This window comes from Peromyscus leucopus, chromosome 13 (genome assembly GCF_004664715.2).
Source record: "Peromyscus leucopus breed LL Stock chromosome 13, UCI_PerLeu_2.1, whole genome shotgun sequence".
NCBI lineage: Eukaryota > Metazoa > Chordata > Mammalia > Rodentia > Cricetidae > Peromyscus > Peromyscus leucopus.
The window spans coordinates 53,203,496-53,215,593 of NC_051074.1; the positions used below are offsets into that span (position 1 = coordinate 53,203,496).

Here is a 12,098-nt window from a genome sequence, read left to right on the forward strand (position 1 = left end):
CAGTTCCCGGCGGGCCGTGCGCTAGGGTCGCGAAGGCTGCTGGGAAAGTGGGTCTCCTAGCTTCCCTAGCCGGGTGGGGGCTGCCATTGACCCGGCGTCACTGCAGATCCAAGGTCGCCGAGTGATGATGTGAAGTCGCCCGCCAGTCCCTGCCACGCCCGGGCGGTTGGCTGCGGCAGCGGCAGCTCCGGCTGCTGCTCTCAGGCTGCCGCAGCATTAGGGGGTTCTTCCTGAGCGAGTGCGGGCGGAGGAGCGAGGACGCCGGGCCATTCCCGTGAGTAACCTCCCGCGCGCGACTCCAACTTGCCCTTGTCAACTTCTCCCGAAAGCAGAGGGAGCCTGCCTGCCCTGGGTCCCTCCGGTCCCCGGAGGTCACTCGCGGGAGTACCGCGCCCCGAGATGGGAAAGGGATGTTTCCCAAGTGTAGGTGCAAAGTGATGGGAGCTGGGCTCCAGCCTCCGGATTCACCCCATCAGCACCTCTGAAGATTGGCAGCTTCCCATCCTCTGCCAGACAGCACCCATCTGGAGTCCCTTCGTTTTAGGATGAATGGCTTTAGTGTCTGGACGTTAAACCTTAAGCTCTCGGTGGCCATCTGTGATGTAAATGGGAGGAGAGGACATTAGAAAGAGCTCTTTCCATGTCAGGCTTTTCTTTGCAATTGATTTGGAGCCAGACATGTCTTTTAAAAGAAAAGGGGGGAAAAAAAGGTAGTAGGTTGAAGCGATAAGGATGGCAGGTGTCCTTTTCAGTGCCAGCACTTTTGAATCCCAAACACCTTTTACAAAATCACAGTTACGGTAAGTGAAGTCAATTACCTGCTTATGCATATTTTTCTGCATCAGGAAAGACGGTAATTTTTCATTGGGAATTCACCTAGCTTGTGTGGACCACGGAACAAAATGAACTGGACTCAAGAGTTCTTGCTCCACCTTAGTAAAAAAATTTTGTGACCGTCAAACCTTTGCTGTTCTATTGAAAGCCTGAGCTGCAGTGATGTCCCAATGGCATGGTAATGGTTGTGACATGACACTTGAAAACGAATCGTGAAGGACACTCGGTGGTGGGAAGGGCAAGATTAAAAGCATGTTATCATCTCAGCAGCGATTTCTATTTTTAAAATTAAGTGATAGCCAACAAGTCTCAGACACTTAACTCTCACATGCATAGCGATGTGAAAGACGGTGTTTGCAATCTTACACATTTTTATTTATGTGATGGGAGGAGGAAGAACCAACCGCTGAATACTTGAAATCTGCCAGATACCCCATTAACTTAACCACTTGAACGAACCAGTTGCCCATAATGTGAAGCTCGAAAGACTTTATGTAACAAGTGGAGGGTTCAATCTAGACCCACCCTGCTTCCAAGTCAAGAAGCAGGTGTCTTTTACACGCAAGGCCGATGGCTAAAGAGATTTTTTTGTATTGTTTCCTAGTACTAGTTCCATCATCCCTTGGATACGGATAAATCCATAACCCCTACTTTAGTACTCTGAACAAATTGCACACTCTGTCTGCTAGGTTCATCCCTCATAGAACTGCTCATTAAGACACTAAGAGCTCATTCCACATCCACCTGGATGTACTTACGTTAAAAAAAAAAAAAAAGATTGATTGGACATGTACCACAAAGGTCTTTTCAAGTTCACGAGTTTCATGGTTCTATGATTATTATGATTGATATATGATTATGAGTGCTTAGCATCCATAGTCATAGAGACTAGGAAAACCTGTCTTTTTTTTTTTTTTTTAATTTCACTGCCCAGAATACGTTGAAGCCAACAGGAGAGACATGAGCTGGCAGCATCGTACTTCATGCTGGTTTTCATCCCGCCTGCAGCCCATTTGTCTCATCTGTCTGGTTCCCTTTCTGTTTTGAGTTTGTTGTTATTTTGTCTTGTTTTATTTTTTATTTATTTATTTTTTTTGAGACACTGTTTTACTATGTAGCCCAGGCTGGCCTGGAACTCAGAGAGAGCTGCCTGCCTCTGCCTCTTTGAGTGCCGAGATTAAAGTTGTGTGCTACCATGCACGCAACCAGTTTTTAAAATTACGTTTATTTATTTGTTCGTTCGTTTGTTTGTCGCTGTGCATGTGTGCCCGGGAGCATTCATGCATGAATGCACGTGGAGGTCAGAGGACAACTTGTGGGATTCGGTTTTCTCTTCCTACCGTGTGGGTCCTCGGGTTGTCAATCTTGTTGACACGCATCTTTATCTCTCAGCCACCTTGCTGGCCCTGGACCAGGTTTTGAGCCTCATTAAATTATATATTTAGTTGGAAAGAAGCCTGAGACATTAAAGGGACAGTCACATTGAACGTCCAGTCATAGCTGTTCAGACCTGCACTGTTCTTGTGATAGCAATAATAGGAAACATGGAACTAATACAGTGTGCTGCATACCCAACTACATCTTTTACCTAGAGATCGTTGTCACAACAGCACCATCCGGGTTTTTATTTTAAAGCAGAAGAATATAAAATATACCCCAAATCATTTAATTACTGAATGGTAGAAGTGACTGTCAAACCAGCCACCATCAAGCCTTTACTTCAGCATCTAAGCACTTAACTGTGTAACAAAACCATGGCTGAGTAGTTTTATTGTAATTCAATTGTTCATTATTACAACTACTTTATTTAGAATGGAAATTTAACGTTAAGCAACTTTCCTGCCTTCGTAGGGAAACAATGGAGTCAGGCTTTGAGCCTATATTTACCTTTTACTTCAAGTCTTTATTGACTGTTTTCTAATCTTCACTGTTAAGGAATATATCCTGGAAGAGAAGGAGAGTTATGTTACTGTGTGAGCAGTTTGACAGCGGCGTACAGAGACTGGGAACATGGAGAGGGCACTGAATCAGCCAGGAGCGGAAGGCTTGGACGAGTCTTGGAAAAACAGATGGGAGTTAGCCTGGGCAGAGAAAAGGGATAGGAACCGTAATAGGCTCACATAGATCCTCTCAGAATCATCGCCCCAGAATGTATCTCTATCTGAGTGGGGCTTCTGAGGTGGTTGAGTTGAAATGAGACCATAAAAGGGAATCTAATGCAGTCTGACAGGTAATCTTACAAGGGGGGAAAAAAACTGGACACAAAAAAGATAGACCTGCATAGGAAGGAGATTGTAAAATTATCAAGGTTCGAGGTCTCAGAAAAAACCAAATCTTCCATCCGATACCTCAATTTTGGACTTCCAGCTCCCCGAACTAAGAGAAGATAAATCTGTTCTTTAACCTGCCTAGTCTGTGGTGTTTTGTCCTTGCAGCCCCAGCAAATAACAAGCTGGCGTTGCCGGCAAAGGCCTTGTGGACAAAAGCCTTTGAGATACGTCTGGCTGATTTGGGTTTCCTGGAGAGCTTTGGGAGATGAAGCTGGAAACCGGGCTGGGAGGCTTAGGACGACTTTGTGTGAGATCCAAAGAGGTTTAAACTGAAGGGGTAAAATGGGGGGGGGGGCGCTGTTGCAGTGGGGAAACATTACATTAGCTTTCTAGAAAGACAGTGGCAAATGGGAGGAGAGCTGAGGCAGGCAGACCAGTTCAGGCGGCTATTTACCATAGGAAACTTAAATCCTCAAAATGTAAGGTAGATATAAAAGCCACAGCTGGATGTAGAAGACGGCTCACTGGGTAAAGGCACCTGTCACGTGTGTTTGATTCCTGGGACCCACATGATGGAATGAGAGAACTGACTCCCGTGGATTGTCCTCTGGCATCCACATGTGAACCATGGCATAGGCAAGCACTTACATACACCAAATAAGTAAATATAGCAAAAATGTGTCTTAAAAAGTCACAGATAAGACGATTTAAGGAGAATTTGTATATACCTATTTTTACTTAAACTTTGGCTTTATGTTTGATTTTTTTTAACTTTGCTTTGTAGTGAAGCTTTACATAACTATCACAAAATATAAAGCAGTTTGATACCTAAGAAGTGATACACACACACACACACAGAAGCATAGTTCAAGGACACACAACTAATGAATAGCCAAGTTAAAATTCAGAATCCACTATTCTGTCTTCATTGTCTGTGTTCTTAGCTTTACACTGCACTATTGCCGTATACGCTTTAATCAAGAGCTTCAACCACATGTGCCAAGAAGCAAGGAGGAATTAAAATGAATATATTTGCTGTAAGGAATGGACAGTTTATCTGAGGAGATGAGGAGTAGCTATAAGAGAAAGGCTTTTAAGATGTTTATTTTAAAAACAAACAAAAAGAGCAAGAAGCGGTAATAAGGACTTTGAGTTGAGGCTCCTGGAAAGACTAGAATGCTCCTGGGAAGGCATTTGAGCTAGTTAGAATTTGGATTTGTAGAACTGAGAGAGGATGTTAGAATTCAAAGAAATGCTGTGACCAATTATAGGATTGAGAATTTCCTGGTGTTTTTAGAGAGCCTGTAAATGCTGTCCTTTGTTTCGGCTGAGTATATTGTCTGGTTGGTGAAAGAAGCAGGAGCCAGCTTGTGGGAGGTGGGGAGTTTTTCTTTAATGTGTGTGAGCATTTTGCTCACGTGCGTGTCTGGTGCCCTTGGAAGTTTGAAGAGGGCATTGGTTGCACGAATCCTAAATGGTCTTATGATAAAAACCCAGAGCCAGATATCAGGGTGAAAGCTGAGAGATCAGAGAAGCCGAGCAAGCCACAGCCATCACCTCTTACTTCACCAACTCCTCACCCTGAAAAAGTGTGAGTTCCTGTCCCCTCCTGCCTTTATTCCTTTCTCTGTCCAGCCATATCACTTCCTGTCTCAACCTTCCTAGTGCTGGAATTAAGGGTGTGATCCCAAGTGCTAGAATTAAAGGTATGTGCTACCACTGCCTGGCTCTTTTTCTCTTTTAGACTGGATTAATCTCGTGTAGTCCAGGGTGGCCTCAAACTCACAGAAATCCAGATGGATCTCTGCCTCTACCTCCTGAGTGCTACCACTGCCTGGCCTCTAGTGGCTTGTTCTGACCTCTGATCTTCAGCCAAGCTTTATTTCCTAGATTAAAAACAATATATCACCACATTTTCCCTTTTCTGTCTAAAATAATAAAAGAAGGTTATAACTAAGAAAAACTATATACAACAAGTATACTAACTATATACAATATATACAGTCAAGAATTACATTAACAATGTCCAGTCCATAAACATTTGGCAAAATCAGAGAAAATACTCCATTATTTATCCTATTTTGGTGAGTACAAAATGTTGTTCCTAATTCACTTTCTATGCTAACTTGTATTACCAACCCAAAACTATCTTTTGATGTCTTTCAAACTTACACACTTTACACCTCTTTAGTGAGTTTCTTTTCTGAATTTTTTGTTCTCTCTTTTATAGCTGTTCTATCATCCAGAGCTGTATGGTTTCTTACAATAGGCATTAGGTTCTTTAATTGCTCTGGGAAGGAGTTTCATCTATGATGATAGAAAAGGACTAAACGGAATTTGACATGGGGGCCTGTGAGAGGTCCCTCAGGGCATTTCCCGACAGCAGAGGCAAGGGATTACATTTCTGTCCCTTGTTGATCTACATTCCTTAGTCCAATGTCTGCCTTTGCCACATTTTCTGCATAATCCAGAAGGGAGGAGCGTTCTGTTGGTATTATTCCTTGAAAAAACATTGTTTCCAGAAACGCCCTGTTTACAGTCCCTTCTTAGGTGCCCTTTTTACCACAATTGAAACATTTGACTTTATGATTTTTCTTCAAACCTCTGAAAATCACCTCTCCTATCTAAGCATCATCCTGATCATAAGATTCAATATTGATTGTATTTCTGATCTATTCCTCCAAGGGTGCTGATCTTGCCTTTAACAGCCTAATTACCCTTTTGCATTGTGCATTAGAATTTTAAAAAACCAGAGATTCGATTATTATTTGTCTAACTTCTGAATTTGGTATCATTTTATTTACTTCTGAAGTCAATCTTTGTAAGAAATCATTGAAGGTTTCTTTTGGACCCTGTATAACTTTAGTAAATGACTCAATTTTCTTTCCTACTTCTTCAGTTCTGTCTCAAGCACTCAAGGCTACTGTTTATCATAAAACCAAGGTGTGGTCATCATATAAAGATTGTCTTTGTATATCAGCATAATGGCCCTCTCTAAGAAGTTGATCTTGGGATATTTCCATACCTTTAGCCCTACTTCGTTGTTCAAAGGTCTTAGCCTCATCCTTCCACCAGGTCCTCCATTGTAACTGGGGACCAGCCTCCAAGACTGCTGTAACCAAATCTCTCCAGTCTTGAGGGATAATTCTATTACAAGTTGACCACGAGTTTAACATATGCTTTACAAAAGGTGAGTTCATACCATATGAGACTGTTGCTTCCTTGAATCTCCTCAAGTCTAACATTTGCACAGGAGTCCATTCAGCTCTTATAAACCCTTGAGGATTCTATCATTTGGTAGTTCCTATAAGGTTCCTGGATAAATTAAGGTTGGCAGTTTGAAAGCCTTAGGCTGTTTCTCTGTAACCTTATAATGCAATGTTGAGATTGGTTCTCCTTTAAATTCCTCTGTCTGGGTCTGAATGTCTCTATGATCTGTTTTAATAAGTTTTTCTAAGACTTATATCTTGGCACTTATATCAACCAACTTTTTAAATGATAAAACAGAAATGATCAAACAAATAATATTTATAATTGACATTACAAAAATCCCATCAACATTAATTATCCTCTCATTTAATTATTCCATTTTCAGACCATCTAATGTATTATCAAACAGAGACCAAACTCCTTCCATTATATTAATGTTTCCCGTTTTTTAATGTGGAAAAAAACTTTTTTTTTTTTTTAAACTAATTCCCCTCTTTAAGAAATCCCAATTGACTCACCAAATCTGCTGACAATGACGATTCAGATGACGGTGAAGTGAGGCAGCTGCCTAGTGTGGCAGCAGCCCGAGGAGGGGGTCCAGGGAAAGCCACAACCCACCAGGAGAGGGAAGAAGTGAGAGAGCCAGCTGTATGCATGGGACATACGAAAGCAGCTAACTCCTGTGGCTTTTGGAGCCTAAAGGCCTATGGAGTTTGCTGCAGATAGGCTGCAAAAGAATCTTAGCCAGCAGGGTGGAGACTCCAGCCGGGGCAGCTCTGGCCTAAGCTGGTGGCTGCAAAGCCATAGGTAAGTGGCTTTTTCGTGAAGTTGCACACCAGATGTTATACAAATCCTAAATGGATTTGTAATAAAAAAAAAAACCCTTGGGACTAGAGTTATGGACAGTTGTGAGCTGCCATGTGGGTACTGAGAATTGAACCTGGATCCTCTGCAAGAACAAAAAGTTATTGAGAGGCCATCTCTCCAGCCCCATTTTAAGCCTAACTGAAGCATCTAGTCCAGGTTACCAGTTAACCTGTTCTGTTCTCACCATCTCACAGATCTCTGCTGTCCATTCCCCATCCTAGGCCTTTCTTACAATAACCCCTGTGTAGTGTGGTGAAATTTCCCACTTGTCTCTCTGTCTCTGGTCTTTCTTTACCTGAAATTTATCCTGTATTCCGTCTCTAGCTTGGCTTCTCTCGAATGCCATTTCTTATGGGATCAAGTTCAGACTCTTAACTTGAACTAGTTAGGTTTAAATCTCCAGACAGTTTGCTGATGATCCCTCCCATAGTGTTTTCCTCCCTTTTCTGTTGGGTTCAGTTTTCATTGTTGTTTGTTTGTTTACTTTGTCTTATATCAGTGGTTCTCAACCTATGGGTCTTGACCCCTTCAGCAAACCTCTGTCTCCAAAAATATTTACATTATCATTCATAACAGTAGCAAAATTACAGTTATGAAGTAGCAACAAGATAATTTTATGGTTAGGGGGTCACCACAGCATGAGGAACTGTATTAAAGGGTCGCAGCATTAGGAAGGTTGAGAACCACTGACTTATAGATAGCCTTGTTCTCAGCCAAATCTTTCATACATAAGAAACCCACTAAAAAGCCGGGCGGTGGTGGCGCACGCCTTTAATCCCAGCACTCGGGAGGCAGAGGCAGGCGGATCTCTGTGAGTTCGAGGCCAGCCTGGTCTCCAAAAGCGAGTTCCAGGAAAGGCGCAAAGCTACACAGAGAAACCCTGTCTCGAAAAACCAAAAAAAAAAAAAAAAAAAAAAAAAAAAAAGAAACCCACTAAAAACTTAAATCGAGTATGTAGACAGACATTTTAGCTAGAAATGACCTCCCTCCTCTGATATCTATCTATAGGATAGAGACATGATAATACCCATTAAATATAAATCATCGTGTTTTCTTGGATTTCTTAGGTCATTACATTTTAGATCTAATCTAGATCACGAGCTCATTAGCCCTTTCCTTGTTAGAGCTCAGATTTCTTAGCTCTTTAATCTCCTTTTTTTGGTAGAGACTGTTTTATACTTTAGTGTATCTGTTTTGTTTTTGTTTTTTGTTTTTTAGTGTATCTATTTTTAAGACCTTTAGTTTAATTCAAGAAGCATTTATGGGAAGTTTTTAGGTATATAGCTATTGGCTAGTTCTTAATAGAATTGTTTTTTTAAATCATTTTACAATTAACCTCCTAATATGTAACATGCCGACTTTGTTCCTAGCCTTACCGCTGACACGCAGAACCTTGAGGCTGTCTGGTATTGCAGGTTATCATGCTGGAAATCGAGCAGACGTCGTCAGTGTTACAGAAGTGGAACTAGTTCATTTTGTAAAGATCACCGAGGTCTTTGAAGCTTATCTGTGTTTATCTGCTAATGTCTGCCAGATGTTGAGTTCTTTTTCTTTAGAAGGCTTTTTGAAGAGTCGGATAAAAAGGAAAAGACTGTTTAAAAAAAAAAGTCATAATTTAAGAGTTGATGAATTATGCAAGTCAGTGGGGAAAGAATTTGCCCAACACTTTAGTTCACTACTGGCCTGGAGACGTAGCTAGTGGTAGATACTTGCAGGAGGCACCAGATTAGTCCCCCACACTGAAAAAAACAAAACTGATTTTTAAAAAAGCCTCTGATAGTTGATTTATCGAGTTGTCCTACCATTGACTTCCCGTTCTGGTCAGCCAGGACGAGCAAGGGAGAGAGCACCTCCCCCTCTTTCCGAGAGGACGCCCAAGTCGATGCACTGCACATGTGAAGGCAGAGGCCAGACACAGAGGTACCAGAGAGGCTGCTGTAGACGGGACAAAGGCTCCGGGTGGGTGACATCTAGGCCGAGGCTGGCGGAGAGAAGTAGTTAATGTAAAGAACAGGAAGAAGAGTGTTGACACAGTGAGCCGGTTACAGAGGCTGGGGTAGGAGAGAGCGTGGTAAGGAGAGGAAAGGAAACGGGACAGCAGTGTGAGGAGAGCAGGAGAGGAGTAGGCAGGCCCACTGTGGAGTCTGGTCATTACACTTTTAAGTTAGTACAAAGACTGAGTTCCATTGTGATGTTTTCATACATATGTACATGTATATATGTGTGTGCATGCATACACACATGACGGAACCCTGTTCCCTTTGTCCCCTCCTGGCCCCTCCCCCTGTAAGTAGTTCCCCTCTGCTTTCATGTCACGCTGCCCTCTTCCCCTCCTTAAGATTTCCTCCTCTCCTCTCATAGTTCCTGTCTGCACCCCACACACACACACACACACTCGCTAACACATAAATGTCAATCTAGATTCTGCGTATGAGAGAAAACACGATATTTATGAGTTGGGCTTATTAATGTAATGACCTCCATTTTCCTTCAGATGTCATGATTTCATTCTTGATGGCCAATTAATTCCTTTGTGTACGTGTTCCGTCTTTTCCTTGTCCATCTGTCCGTTGAAGGATATTTGATTTGATTCTGTCTCTTAGCTATTGTGAATAGCGCAGAGATAAACATAGATGTCCAAGTATCTCTGTGATGTATTTTTAGTCCTTTGCATGTCTAAACCCTAAAAGCACAAGGAAATAGTCCCATGAATTACCATTGAGATTACAGGAAATTCAAAATCTTCTGTACAACAAGGGAGCATCTCAGAGAGGAGATGGTCTGCAGGAGGAAGAAAAGCTTTGCCACTACAGATCTGATGGGGGATTACTATCTAGAATACATAAAGAACTACAAAACTAAACTCCAAATCCCTGAGAATCAACGTATGTGTTAATGAGCCAAATAGACAGTTCTCAAAAGAAGACATGAAAATGGCCAAAAATATGTAAACGCCCTTAGCCACCAGGGAATTTAGCAAACTAAAACTACGTTAAGATTCCCTCTCACCCCAGTCAGAATGGCCATCACCAAGAAAAACAAAACAAAACAACAACAAAAATAAAACTTTAATTTTTTTAAAAAGTAGTTTGCATTTAAAACCATGGTTCTTGCTGCCTCTTAGAGAAGGAAGGGAGACAGGAGATGCCTGGAGTCCTACGGGAGGAAGGCTGAGAGTGATGATGATGATGATGTCTGGAGTCCTACCGGAGGAAGGCTGAGAGTGATGATGGTCTCTTGCGTAGGATGGAGGAAGAAGGCATGGCTGAGTGGGCGGGTTTGAGATCCATGATGGTCAGATGTGGTGTAGTGAGGAAGGAAGAACCAATGGGCTCCAGGCAGGATGGAGGGAGTAAGAGAAGAACTCGGGAAAGGACTGAAGAGCCGGGTTGAGTGTCCTTAACACTGGACGACAGCTGACGACGTAGAAGGTAAGTGAAAAGAAGAAATGGCAACAAGAACAAAAGAATGGCACAGTCGAACGCCACAGGACCCAACAAGGTCCAAAGAAGCTGGGTAATCGCGTCAGTCACTTTTCTGTTGCTGTGACCACGTGACCACAAACAGCCGAGGAAAGCATTTCCTTTGGCTACAGTTCCAGAGGGGCCAGAGTCCTTTGTGGGGAGGAGGAGGCAGAAGCACGGGAAGCAGAGAGGGGGTAGAGTGGGGGGGGGGAGGGTAGAGGAAGAGAAGAAAAGAAACCGGAAGTGGAATGAATCTATAAAACCTCAAAGCCCGCCTCTCCCTGGTGAGGCCCCACCCCCTGAAGGTTCCAAAGCCTCCCAAACAGCACCACCACCTGGGGATTGGGGTTCAACACGAGCCTGTGGGGGACATTTTCACCCAAACCACCGGGGGAGTTCAGTGAGAGGTCTGAGAATAAGCATGAGAAGATGTAGGCCACAAGAAGGCCAAGGAAGGACACCAGTGCCGAGCTAGAAATGACTCAGGCTGGGGAGGTGTGACTCAGTTGGTTACCAGAGGGCATGGTGGGAAAGGAGAGCTGTTTGTGGAGGTATGAATGAGGGATGAGGAACTGGAAATGCAAATAAGGGCTGGGAAGCTTGAATGAGTGCCTCCGGAGGGACAGTAGTTGGTAGGACATTCCAAAGGCCCAAGGAAGGGAGGTTTATTATTCCCTTTTGTGGTTTTAATAATAGAAGATTTTTGACTGAGCATGAGAATCACAAGTTGGAGGCTAGCCTGGGCTACATATGAAGTTCAAGGCCAACTTGAGCTACAAAGTGAGACCCCAACTACAAAAATCACAAAGAAGGTTTTGAGCATGTTGTGAGCCAAGGAAGATGGAGAAGTTATAGGCAGAGGTAACCAGTGGACCACGATTCAGAGGAGGCAGGAGGGTGGTCATAGGCAGAGGTAACCAGTGACCACGATTCAGAGGAGGCAGGAGGGTGGTCATAGGCAGAGGTAACCAGTGGACCACGATTCAGAGGAGGCAGGAGGGTGGTCATAGGCAGAGGTAACCAGTGATCACGACTCAGAGGACGCAGGGTGGTCAGGTGACTCACAGGATTTGTAATGATACGTGAACACACATAGCGGGAAAACTGAGAAGTAGCTTTTTAATTTGTTGTTTAGGACAGTTTTGCTGTGTAGCCCAGGCTGGCATCAGATTTGGGGTCCTCCTGCATTAACCTTCCACGAGAGATTTTAGGACTCCATGGCCACTCCCTGCTGCAGTTCCTCCTTTCAGAGATGATTGTTTTTACCCTGATCAAACGTGCAGTGAGGGGAGGGCAGCTCTGGGTCCTAGGCATCCACTGTTGTGATGGATGGGAGGGTTGCTGAGAATAACGGGGGCGGGGTGAGTGAGTGAGCTGATGTGGAGTAGTCTCCGCACTGAAGGGACACTCTAGCCTGCCCTGTGATGCCCATGCCTGGGGACTAGATGTGCAG

At 43.4% G+C, this 12,098-nt stretch overlaps 1 protein-coding gene across 4 annotated transcripts in view; it reads left to right on the plus strand.

The window, feature by feature from the left end:
* The window catches only part of Trak2 (trafficking kinesin protein 2), a 65,179-nt gene that overhangs the window by 682 nt on the left and 52,399 nt on the right, over positions 1-12,098 (plus strand). For 2 of the 4 annotated variants that reach the window (XM_028885649.2, XM_037210387.1), the window contains exon 1: positions 35-274. The exons of 1 other annotated variant lie outside the window; for it this stretch is intronic. The gene's annotated coding sequence lies outside the window, so the exon portion shown is untranslated. Of the gene's footprint in view, positions 1-34; positions 275-12,098 lie in introns of those variants that run through there. One more of the 4 variants, XM_028885666.1, reaches the window with a different exon arrangement.